The following is a 12,346-nucleotide window of genomic DNA, read 5'->3' on the forward strand; positions in this document are numbered from 1 at the left end:
GAGAAATTACTGCAGGTGATGATGGGATGTTCTATAACTCGTTAGTGGTGACATTTACATGGGTGGTATACATTTTTTGAAATTTGTTAAAACACACACAAAGTGAGTGCATTTTATTGTATGCAAATTATATCTTTAAGAAGTTTATTTAAGAATATCTGTCATTTCACAAAAAATTAGAATGCACAGATTAACAGGAATTACAAAAAAATCATCTACAATCTTACCCTTTGGAAATAATCCTGTAAGTACTTTGGTGCGCAACCCAGACACTGCAGACAGTCTCTGTGTGTATCCCATGCATGTGTAGGGTTCTACAAAATCAGAGTCATGTGACACTATTTTGTAATTTCCTTCTTCCATCTTGAAATATCTTTCCACATCCACAAAAGCACTCCCATATCCACCCTTATAAATGGCTGTGGAAGCATCACAGCCTATGACTCTATCCTCATTTACATCATCTGACGCAGCCTGTGGGACATTTAGGCTGTTTCTCATAACCATGCTGAGCTACACATCCTAGGAGTTACATCTCTTAGCTCATCAGATGGCTTCCTTGGCTGATTTCCAAGCAGTGGAGGCGGCTGGGTCAAAGCTACAGACTTTGTTAAGGCTGTTGAGCATCACCTGGCAGTGCAGGACCCACCATTGGACGGATCTGGATTTCCTTCGTCAGTGTGTGAGGTGCCCTGGAGCACCAGTTCCAAGAGCCAGCCAGCCTTTTTCCTACTGGCTCCCCACTTCAGTTCCATCAGAGACAAGAACTGATGAAAACTTGCAGAATTTACTCTTCTGGAGGGCGTGTGGGTGGAGGTGCGTGGGGGAGGGACCTGGCACCTGCAGGGAGAAATATTTGGGCTGCTAGGAGGGTTTCTCTGCCTCTGGCCCTCAGGGAAGCCTGCGGGGAGGCTCCTCTGCCTGGCAGGGCTGGGAGGTAGGCCAGGCCAGGAGCCACACTCCCGAGCAAATACCGCCTGGTCCAGGTCATCCCTGCAGTGAAAACTGGGGCGTTGCCCAGGGACCTCACCTGGCGCTGCGCCAAGGGTGGGGGTGGAGCTGGTGGCCAAGGGCCAGAGCAAACTGCAATTAGAAACTTCTCTCATCTTTTCCTGCTGGTGTCTGAGAAATGGTTGCTGTTGTCGGCACGGAAGATGATTTCGTTAAGTCAGGTGTCCACTGTATCTTTACAGGGCTGGCCACAGCAGGAAAAAAGCTACAAAAACAGGTCTTTGGCCCTTTACTACCTGCTCTCCCTACACAGCACATGACGCCTGGTAATAAAATCTGGATAAGTTTTTCCAAAAGGCTGTTCTCTTTCACTGCCGCTACCCTTCTCCCCTCTCCTTTCAAACGGGTGCTAACCAGCCCACTGCTGTCTCCCTTGGGGGAACAGATGACTATTCTATATGGTCTCTCCCCTCTAGGGGTTCGTGTTAAGTTTCCCATTTGAAAAACAGTAATAATTACATAGGAGAAAACTAACTTCAAACAGTGAAGACGGAGGGAGGGTGACAAGGAGCTGTCCCCGCCCTCCTCGAGTGCTGGTCCCCCAGCGCCCCCCCCCCCGGGAGCGAGCCGCAAGGTCTCCGGCCGACGCGCGCAGGCGCAGGCGCAGGCGCAGACCATGGCACAGAGAACCTCCCACGCCAGTTCCTAAGGCAGCCGTTCCATCGTCTCAGGCTCACAGCCCTTTACCAGGTGCTCTGGAAGACCCCCAGGCCTTCGGGGTTCACGGTGACACGGCCGAGCTTCGACAGGTGCTGCCGGGGTTCAGAGACACTCTCCGAGTTGGCAGAAAGCACTTCCGGGTTTAGGGACAAGGACTTCCGGGCCGAGGGCTCAGGGTCGAGAGAGTCTCTGGACTCCGTCCGTGCACCTTGGGGCGCACAGCTGACGTCTCTGACGCTCAGGCGTCCTCACCTGGGGCACTGGGATAAGAAAAGCGCCCGCGTGGCTGTGTTGTTGTGCGGACTGAGAGGACGTCCCAGCGCCTGGCTTGGAGGACTCCTGCAGTGAGTGTTGGCTTCTGTGTCCAGGGAGAGGGGGTCACATGGGGACGAAGTCAAGAGAAAGGGTGAAGGAACCGAAAGGCGGAAGGACTGCTGTGTTCAGGTGTCTCACAGGCCGAGACCAGACTTGCTTTATGGGGCTGGCGCCAAAGGTCCGACGGAGGAATGGGCAGGAGGCCAGCTTCATCTCGTCACGTGGGAGGCCTTTCCAGCCCTGGCAAGGAATGAGCTCCCCACTCCTAGAGGCATACAAGCCAGATGACAGCTTCTTGGTGGCTCAAGCACTGGAGCAAGCAAGGAGTTAGACTAGAATCCAGCCAGTGGATGGACACAAAGGGAGGGTGTTTCCCATTGTTTCCCACAGTGCCTGGCCCGGTAAGTCCTGCACGGTCTTTGGTCATTGTTCTTATTTCATTGATGCCACTGTGGTGGTTTATTTCCTTTGTTCTGCTCTACGTGTTTCTCCACTGAGCAGGTGTTAGTGGTGCAACAGAAAGGCCACGTAAGAAATGCTCTACCTATGAACTGTGGGGACCCCACGTGGTCGGTGGCTGCCTTGGGGAGGGACAGATGGCTGTGTCATTGGTGAGTGAAGCTCATCCTTTCATTTCAAAGAAGACCCCTCTGCCAACCCTGGCCACCCTTGCCTGTGTCTGTCTGGTGAGTAGGTGAAATCCAGGTGGGCTGCCTGGCAGGAGCAGTGGGAACATGTGGCTGGAGGCGGCCCATTCATTAGTGGAGGATGGGCAGGGGGTTTCAGGGGGCAAAGGGCAGGCAGGAAACCAGCAGCCCACCCCAGCCTGCCTGCACAGGCTGCGCTGGGCAGAAACTGCTTCCTCTCTTGCCTGGCGTTGGGGAGAAAGGAACTACACTCAGTTCCTGAATTGGAAAGGAGAGGAAAAGGCGAAGGCTGTGAACTGTTGACAGCGCTGCACTTTCCCCAGCCCTGGGAGTGAGCTGCATGGGAACCACGAGGCGGAAGCGATATTTTAGCAGCTGCTTTCCAAGTTTGATGAACAGCAGAAGACATGGTCGTTAAGACAACAGATCCAGATTTCCGGTCCTCAAGAAGTCTTTCCAGAAAAGTGGCAAACAGTGTGTGTGGCACCTGGGAGTCTCCCATGCCATGGCGGGCCCCAAGGCAGTCTGCGTCAGCCCTGCTAACTGTGGCACCTGGGGTAGCCTCCCTCGCCCCTGGCACTGCACCTGGCTTTCCTTGCCTTTCCTTGTCCCACGCAGGACTTGTCTACAGATTTGATTGAGGTTGTATGAAGAAAGTAACTGCTACTTATGATTTGAAATATCTGGATTCTGGAAGTCAGTCAGACCTTACCAAACGGCCTCTAAGTGGTTTGGCATATTAAATTATTCTAATAACAAACAAGTCCGTAAGGACTTGCAGCAGCTTCTGGTAAAATTACAGCAGTAACAGTATCAGTGTTTATACCACCTACCAGGTGCCAGGCACTGTGCTAAGCACTTCATGTGGATTTTGGGAACCAGTCGCCATGGGTCCTGCGATGGTTGTATTGTTCTACCCATTTTGCAGGAAAACTGAGCTGAGCCGGGGAAAGATTTCCCAAGGTCACTCGAACTACAGTGGGTGGCTGGTGTCCAAATGCAGGCCCTGTCTTGCCCATCGCCCTCCACTGGACACACACACACACACACACACACACACACACACACACACACGGAGGCAGCAGATCTTAACCTGGGGCTCATGGTCTCAAAGGCTCAAAGGCAGGTGTGGGTAGACTTCTGGGGGATCCAGAACTGTATGCAAATTTATGTAAATATGAATTATTTCTCCCTGGGAAGCAGCTGCATTGATTTAAAAGCTCTTTAAACAGGCTCATTGGGAAGGTAATCAACTGAGGGTCATCTATTGGGTTCCCTAGAGACAGACCCCCCCCCCACCAGAGAAACCAGGAAGGGGTGAAGCAAACAAGGAATGAAGACACCAGGCCAGCAGCAATTTGAAGCTGAGACCCCACCTCAGCCTGGGCCCAGTGGGGGCTCTGGAGGGTGAGTCAATGCAGCACTGGTTTCCTAGTCCCAAACAGTAAGCCGTGGCTGAGGGCTGCCCCGGGGGCTGGGCCTGGCGGTCCCAGGAGCCCTGGGACCGTTCTCAGAAGAGTCTCAGGTGCATGCCTGAAGCAGCAAGGCACAGCGAAGCTGGGGGAAGTGCACGTCAGAGCCACGGAAGGGGTGGGGCACCGGTGGCGTCTGCTGCCATGTGTAGGCTGACCGCCGCGGCTGGGATATGGGGCTGGCGTGACTTGCATGGAGCTGCCAGGAGCCAGGGCTCCAACTTGCCGGTGCATTTGGGCAACTTTCTCCCCGGATCCTTGGCTCCCCATCGACGGAGATGCACGTGATTCCCAAGTCTCCCCCATTTCTTCCTGCTGCACCCCTGTGACTCCCTTCCCATCCCATGAACACTGTTTATGTGCCTGCCCCTCAGTTTCCCCTTCCTCGGGAGTCTGCAAACCACTCTGGCCTCGGCCACATGTCATGGGACAGGTGTCCTGGAAATGTGTGCTGCCTCAGCCTGTCCAGGAGGGTGAGAGGAGAGGAGGGGAGAGGGAAGAGAGAGAGAGAGACAGAAAGGGAGGAGGGGGAGCAGGGGGAAGAGGGAGAAGGGGGTGGGAAGGGAGGGGACAGGGAGAGGCAGGTTCTAGGAGGGGGAGGGGCTGCCCTTGGAACGGCGGGGTGGCCGGCACATTCGTAGTGAGCGTCCCCTAGGGGCCTGGTTCTCTGTCGTCCGGGCCGTTGCCAAGTTCCCTGCCCCCTGTCGTGCTTCTGGCCAAGTCATCACGTACCGCTGGAGCACCTACTGGGTGTAGACACTGGGCCACTTGCTAGGGGTCCAGCAGTGAACCCTGGGGCAGCCTCTGCTTCCACGGGGCTCATGCTCTAGTGGAGTTACACCCCATCCAAGTGCACGACATGGTGACTCCAGGCAAGGACCCAGCTTCTGGCCAGCTTGCAGCCCAGGATCGGGTTTGGTGGAGACCCTGATTCCCTCCGGCCCTCACAGCTGGCCTTGACCACGTAGGGAGACGTGCAGACAGAGGCCCTCCCGTGGCCCCTGCCTACCTCTCCATCCCACCTATTTCCACTCTCCCTGCTCTGGAATTTTCTAAGTACGCCTGAATTGAATCCCAGCTCTCACACCAATCTCTGCCATCCCGCAAAGACAGCAATTCCTGACCTTGCAAGAGTGAAGAAAACAAGCAAGCAAGCATTTAATTGTTCTGCCCGTGGTGCCTGGAGCTGAGAATTTCCCCCTAGGCCCTTGCACCCTCTTCTCTGTTCAAGTTCCTCCCTAGCCAACTGCTCACCTGCTGGCCCTGGGCGTGTGATTTCAGCCTGTCCCTCAAACACCCTGAGTGTCATGGCCACAACCCCGCTGCCACCTGGCAGGCCCCCTCGTGCCCAGCTGTCCCGGGAGCTGCCCTGGACCGCGGGGCGGTGGAGCCCCGGAGCCCCAGCGCAGCCGCCCCCCACCCCCCGCGCGTTTGCATGTCAGCGCCTGAGCAGTGCTTTCCTCTCTGGGGGCCCTGCTGGGAAGTGCTGATGGGTGTGAGCTAATTGTGGCCCACTGCCGCCCGGGGTCAGGGCAGGTCGGGGCACTTCGGGAGCTGCCGGAAGGCCAGAGTGCAGGGCGGGTGGGAGTGCCGGCGGAGGACCCCCGCGCTTGAGTTTCATGGCCTTGGCGGGGTGGGCAGAGGGCTGGCCCAGAGCTATCCTGGGGCAGGCATCCCGCACTAGCCCTGAGCTGGCCCTCATGTCCTTCATGGAGTGGCCTTGGTGGGGAGAGAAACTGAGCCATCACCTGGGATGATGCCAGCAGCCGGGAGCAGCTGGCAGGGCACATGGCTGGTTTCAGCCACCCGGTGCATCAGGGCCAGTGAGGTGGGCGTGTTCGACGCAGCTGGATTCAGTGGGGTGAGTGGGCCTGAGACTGCATTTCTCTCAGGTCCCTGGCAGCGCCGATGCCTCCGGCTGGGGCCACACTTTCCTCTGGGCTAGGTGAAGGCAGCTCCCAGGGTGCCCAGCCATGGGATGGAACCCTGCCTTCCTCCCCGCCCTTCACAGCGACCGAGTGCCGGCCTGCGGGTCTCCACCTTGAGCCCTTGCGATGCTGCCCAGCCATGGGTGCACACGGTGCCCGCTGACCCTGGGGCCAGGGGTCAGCTGCCTCCATTCGTCATCATGAACCGAGCTGAAGGGAAGCGGGCCCTCTTCCTGAGAGGAAACTGAGTGTGGGCAGCGGTGGCCTTGGACACGGAGGCCTTTGCTCAGGATGGTGGGCCCAGCCTGCCCCTGCCCTCCCCTGCTCGGCAGCCTCTGGACACTCTAGCTTTCCATGAGGGCCACCTCCGCATGGGTGACCAGCTGGGAACCAGACGACAGGGAAACTTGAGAGCCTAGCTAGCTCCCCCAGATGTGAGCAGCTGCCCCCACTACCCTGTGATGGTGGGAGAGGCTCATTTCAGACTGTGGTTCCCAGGTTGCCCTCATCCTGGGGACTCTGGGACCCTCCCCACAAGGTGATGAGTGCAGTTCTGCTCTCACCCTGACCTCCTCTGAGGTCCAGGCCTCGGGGTCCCTCAGTGCAGGGGGCCTCCACTTCATCTGTCTGAGTATGGTTCTCTCGCGTGTTTGCTGGAGGCAGCCCTGATTCAAATGTCCGCGGGGCTGCAGGGACAGCCCCTGTCCACTTGGCCCCCCCATCTTCTCCCCCGTTCCTACAACCCAGCCACCAAGAACCCCTTGCTCTAAACGACCAGGCAACACCGCCCTTCGGCCCAGCCTTTGCCCTGGCTGTGCCCTCTGCCTGGAGCGCCGCTCCCCACCCACCCACCCGACGCCATCCCGCGCTGCATTCGCATGGCCTCCCTGCCCGCCTCACAGCCACCGCCCCTCACCGGCCTCTGTGATCTTTCACAGCACTTAGAGCCACCTCGGCTTTTGGGTTAATTTGCTTTGTCTGTAGTGTGTAAGCTGCTGTTGTCTGGGGCCCCGTCTGGAATGGGTTCGCCTTGTAGAGCAGGGCTTTCTCTGTCCTGTCTCGGGACAGTGGTCAGCAGACAGCAGCTGCTCAGAAAAGATGTGTGGCAGGGTGAATGAATGAGTGCGTGAGTGCGTGAACAGCACAGGCCATGCTTCAGACACGGTCCTGAGCTCTGAGCGGCCAGGAGTCACAGAGAGGTGCAGACCCCTGTACGAGGAACGTGGCTACTGACCGCGGTAAGCGGGGGCTGGAAGGGCTCTGAGCGTTACGGGGCCGTGCCCCTTCTGTCCAGCAGAGGGCAGCCCACTCCCGACCGCGTGGGCTTCTTGCTGTGCTCAGAAGGGCTTGTTTCTTTTTTGCTCTTTTAACATATTTTTGAAGTTTAATGGGAAATATTATTTTAAAAAATCCCACAGTGCACACGAGGGGGCGGGGATATAACTTGATCTGACACACAGGCGACTGGGAAACTGTTTCCTCCTAAGTTTCAAAGTCCCTTTTCTTTCCAGGACTCTAAGAGACCTGGGAGTGGGTCTTGGACTTTGACCTGCTCCGAAATGGACCTGTTATCTAAAGACTCTTCAAAGTACATCACATCTGCTACAGCCCAGCGCCACCGGCCTGCCTGCTGGCGTCACGGTCACTGAGCTGTGTCTTTGGAACAGAGTTCCCCAGGAGATGTCTGCAGCTGGTTCAGGGGCCGCACTGGCCAGGGAGGGAGCGGGGACAGGAAGCCTCGGCTGTGTATCTGGTCTGGTACTAATTAGCTGTGTGACCTTGGGCAAGTCACGTAACCTCTCTGGTCTGTTTAGTCTTCTTTTAAATGGGGTGCCAGATCAATTCACCTAGAAGTTCCTCTGAGCACAAAAGTCAGTGGGGAAGGGGGGGCTCCTAGCCCAGTGCCTGGCATAAAGCAGGCTTTGGAAGCACTTCATGAATGTTAGTGAACTGTGTGGGACACAGGCATGGACCCGGGTGGATCTGCAGTCGGTGTTCATCTCCAGCTCTGGAGTGGAACTGAGGCTGAAGTGACTCTTGGCCCTGCCACTAACTGGACGGGCAACCTCCAGCAGCTGGTTTGTCTGAGCCTCAGTTTACCCATCTGCAAGCTGGGATCAGGGTGTCCCTTTGCAGGGGTATTACGAGTTTTCAATGTGATAACAAATGAGAGTGTGTGAGTGAGTGTGTCAGCAAGTGAGAGCATGTGGCTGTGTGAATCCTGAGTGTGCACATGTGTGTAAGTGTATGTGATGGGGGACAGTGGAGAAAAATCTAATACATACTCTTTTTTCATTGGGGTGAAATTCACATAATACACAATTATAATCATTTTAAAGTGTACAATTCAGTGACTAAGCTTTCCAAAAGAGCATAAACATTATGGAAACAACGTGAGAACCCACTATCTGCCAGGGCCTACACCAGATGCCTTGCCCACGGGATGTCGCTCAATCCTTACACTCCACAAGGGAGAAAGGGAACTGGCAGACGAGGAAATGGAAGCTCAGAGAGGTTGAGCAACTTTCCCAAGAGCACCCAGCTGGGACGTGCAGAGCAGGATTCAACACCAGGGCTCCCTGGTCCAGGCGCAGGCAGCGACGAGGGGCCCGTGGCCTGTTCGCTGTCCCTCTGACCCAACTCCAGAGCCTGGGGAAGGGCCGCCAGCAGGCTCGGGTGGGGGCCTGGATGGTGAGCAGCGCGGCAGGAGCCCAGTGGAGTCACTTGACCTCGTCATCCCTTCATTTCCTGCCCTGCCAAAGAGGAAATGTTTACACAGCGTCCCCACACAGACGCTCCGCAGGCCTGGACTTGCAGTAATTAGTGAACAATGAGGGTCCAGTGGCTATAGAGTGGCCCAGGCACTGGCCTGGGGTCAGGCGGCCAGGGACCTGGCTCCTCACTGACAAGCTTGCCTTGTGACCCTGGCCTGTCCCCACGCCACCCTGGGCCTGTGTCTCTGCGTGGGAAAGGCAGAGGCTGACGACTGGCCTCTAGACCCCTCTAAGGCCCTGCCAGTGGGTGACGCACCTGGTGGCGCCATGCAGGGAGGAAAGCAGGCAGGGCTGAGGCGGGCAGATGTCCCAGTGCGATCCGTTTGGGGTCCGTGAGTCAGCTCAACATCCAACCGCCATTTATGAACCGTCTTTTCCAAGTGGTCTGTTTGCTCCTTCATTTGCTAATGCCTTAATTAAGGAATCAAACAGATACTTGTTATGTAAGCACGGCTAGCTGTCCTCCCCTAACTGCTGCCCTTTATGTAGCACTCTCCTTAGGCGTGGCTGCCGGGCCCCGGACTGCATTTCCCAGACGCCTTTGCTCCAGGTGATCACGTGACTAGCCCTCGCCAGCGAAGACGGTGCTGCTTCTCACACCCATCCTTTAGGAGGGGGGTTGTCCCTCCCGAGGGGGGAGGGGCCGGGCAGCTCTCGGTAGGCCGAGGGCTTGTGCTCAGGTAGAACAGCTGCTTCCAGGTGTCTAGCAGTGCTGTCACAAGCTGGGTGGCTTCAAACAACAGACATCTCTCCTCTCCTGGTTTCGGAGGCCAGAAGTCTATGTGTCTCAGGGCCGCTCTCTCTGATGGCCTCGCGCAACCCCGCGCCGTGCGGTGGGTGGTGCCGGCCATCCTAGTGTCCCTGGAGGTGCTGCCTCCCCTAGCCTCCCTCCCCTGGTGTCTTCGTGTGGCCTTCCTGTCAGGACAGCTGTCATTGAGTTTAGCCCCTAGTCTGATCCAGTGTAACCTCATTTTAACTAAAATCAAATCAGCAAAGACCCAATTTCCAAGTACCATCCCATTCACAGGTTCTGGATGGACGTGTGCTTAGAGGAGACACACTGTGCAGCTTCCGTGTGTGGAGACGCTGGCCTCGGCAGCGGTTCAGAGCCCTGAAAGGGATGGTCCCAGGGGCAGCCGCTCCCTGGCATTCACTAAGACCGGGAGCTGAAGCACAGACTTTCAGCTGCGGGCTAGGGGGCCAGAGGGCTTGGTCCTGGTGTCAGGGTCGCCCGGTATCAGGATCTCACTTGCTCAAGAAGACCCTTGCTTTCGCGCAAATGGCTTCTCCTTCGGATCACCGCATCCTTTGTACTGTCCGGTTAATGCCGTCCACTGGGCTCCACGGGATGTATGTCTAGAAGACACACTGTGAGTCGACAGCTCTCTTCTCTCTGCGTGTTGAAGAGGTTGAGCGCCTCATGGACCGGTGGCAAGCTCAGGCTCCACCACTCTCTTACTGTGTGTCCTTGGGCAAGTTACTTAACTTCTCTGGGCCTCGGCAGCCTCATCTATAAAATGGGATGGATGCACATAGTACCTACTTTGTAGGGGCTACTGTGAAGACTGAATGAGATCATATATGTGACAATGTATGCAAAGGGTCTGCACACAAATCATGGCCCTTTTTTGTTTGGTGGCTGTGTGGTTCCGTGGTTCCATTCCCTGAGTTGCCTAGGAACAGAGCTGTCGGGCTGGCTCTGAACTCCTGCCCCTCCTCCCCGAGCTGCCTGGAGGGAAGGTCCCAACAGGGGGTGGCACTGTATCCCATCCATTGTTTTCCTCCGGTCAAGTTCTCCTCCAGGGTCCCTGAGGTGGGGACATGTCCTCTTTCCAAATTCCACCCCACTGTCCCACAGGCCCAGGACAGGATGCAAGTGCAGGGGAACAAAACGGGAAACGGGAATCCGCCCGTGCAACGTGGCCCACCAGCGCTCTTTCCCAGGCATGACTCAGGGCGTTGGAATCACCCACATTTGGTTTCCAAAGCCAGCCTGGGCCTCTGCAGGGTTCACGTCCCCTAATAGGTAACAGGACAGCTGGGCTCCGGCTTCAGCTCGGACAGAATCTGCAGATGTAGGCCTCTCCGGGATCCAGGTCCCCGAGTCTTCCAGCTTCGGAGCCAGGCCAGCTGCCCTCCCGGGTCCTCCGTCTCCCTCCCCAGGGCAGAGGGGCAGCACCAGCGCCCTCCTGCCTGCTCTGGGGCCTGGCTTTGCACTCATCTCCACGTGGCCCTCTGTCTGGACAACTGATGCCAAGATCTGATGCTCCAGTTGAGCAATCTGGGGCAAGCCTCAAGCAAGACTTGTCCTGATTTTCAAGATAGAGTCCAGACGTGGTGGAGCTGTGGCCAGTCCTGACTGTGCCTTTCCCTTGAGCGTCGCCTGGCCTCTGCTGCCTCGTCCAGCGAGGCCTGCCTGCCATGCACTGATCTGGACTTGCTTTTCGAAAGGCCCAGTTTGCACCTGGCTGAGAGACTCATCCTTAGCGCAGTGATACGACCTGATGGCATTGGTAGGACAGTGGCAGCTCATCACGGCCACCGCTGCTGGAGGACACACTGCTGTACCTGCGGTCTCCTCACATGCTCCCGACGGCCACGTGGCGGGCGAGGCGGTGCTCAGCTCTCAGCGCTGGGTCCACCAGGCTGGTTGTGTATGCCTGGCCCTGCTCAGAACGTGTGATGCCTGTTCCGTGTGAGCGGCTAGGCATTTTGCTTATCATCCCTGGAGATGGGTGAATATTATCATCCCATTTCACAGATGGGAAAATGGAGGCTCGGGGAAATGAAGTTTCACTTAGCTGGGAAGAAGAAAAGCTGAGTTTCGCAGCCAGGGCAACCAGACTCCACTCCCAAGTCTAGGAGCTTGGGGCAAAATCTTCCCCTCTTAGGACAGGGACCCCACTTCCTGCCGCCTCCCCACCTCAGCTGAGCAGGGGGTCTGTTCTGTCCCCACTACTGGAGACAGAGGGGCTCTGAGAAGTTTGGGGAAAGCAGCCAGTGTTGCCAGGCTCTTTCTTTTAGGTGAACAGGCCGTCAGGGTCAACTGTGAGACCAAACTTGATATTCCTGCACCTAAAACTTAAGAGCTCTGGGAGCCCTGGCCGGTGGGGCACGTGTAGGCTAGAGTGGGGGCCGCAGCAGCGTGAGGTCCAGTTCCACACACTGAGGCTCACACAGGCTCCCAAGAGAACAGGGCGAGGGACCCTTGAGGCCGAGTGGTGGTGGGCTTCATCTCGGCAGGTAGGCTGGGTCTCCCGGAAGCAGACACCGAGATAAAGATCTGGGGTGTAGGCAGCTTGTCCGGGGGGGCCTGCTGTCAGTCGGCAGGTTAACCCCAAAGACCCCCCCGCCCTGCCCCAGCCCTGGCGCCAGTGAGTGTGTGCTCTGACATAGCAAAGGGCATTTCGCAGGTGTGACTGGGGCTAAACATTTTAAAATAGGGAGATTATCTTAGATTACCTGAGTAGGCCCAGTGTAATCAGAAGAGTCCTTGAAAGATGGGAGAGAGACTTGAAGATGTTACGCTGCTGACTTTA

The 12,346-nt window shown here is 56.7% G+C and overlaps 1 long non-coding RNA gene across 1 annotated transcript; it reads left to right on the top strand.

The window, feature by feature from the left end:
- The first annotated feature begins 1,640 nt into the window (after positions 1-1,640).
- Positions 1,641-7,829, top strand: LOC140688139 (uncharacterized). Its single transcript, XR_012062908.1, has 3 exons — positions 1,641-2,387; positions 2,488-4,040; positions 7,545-7,829. It is a non-coding gene; the product is annotated as an uncharacterized lncRNA (long non-coding RNA).
- Positions 7,830-12,346: the final 4,517 nt, after the last annotated feature.

The sequence above is a fragment of the Vicugna pacos genome, chromosome 21, assembly GCF_048564905.1.
Source record: "Vicugna pacos chromosome 21, VicPac4, whole genome shotgun sequence".
Taxonomy (NCBI): domain Eukaryota; kingdom Metazoa; phylum Chordata; class Mammalia; order Artiodactyla; family Camelidae; genus Vicugna; species Vicugna pacos.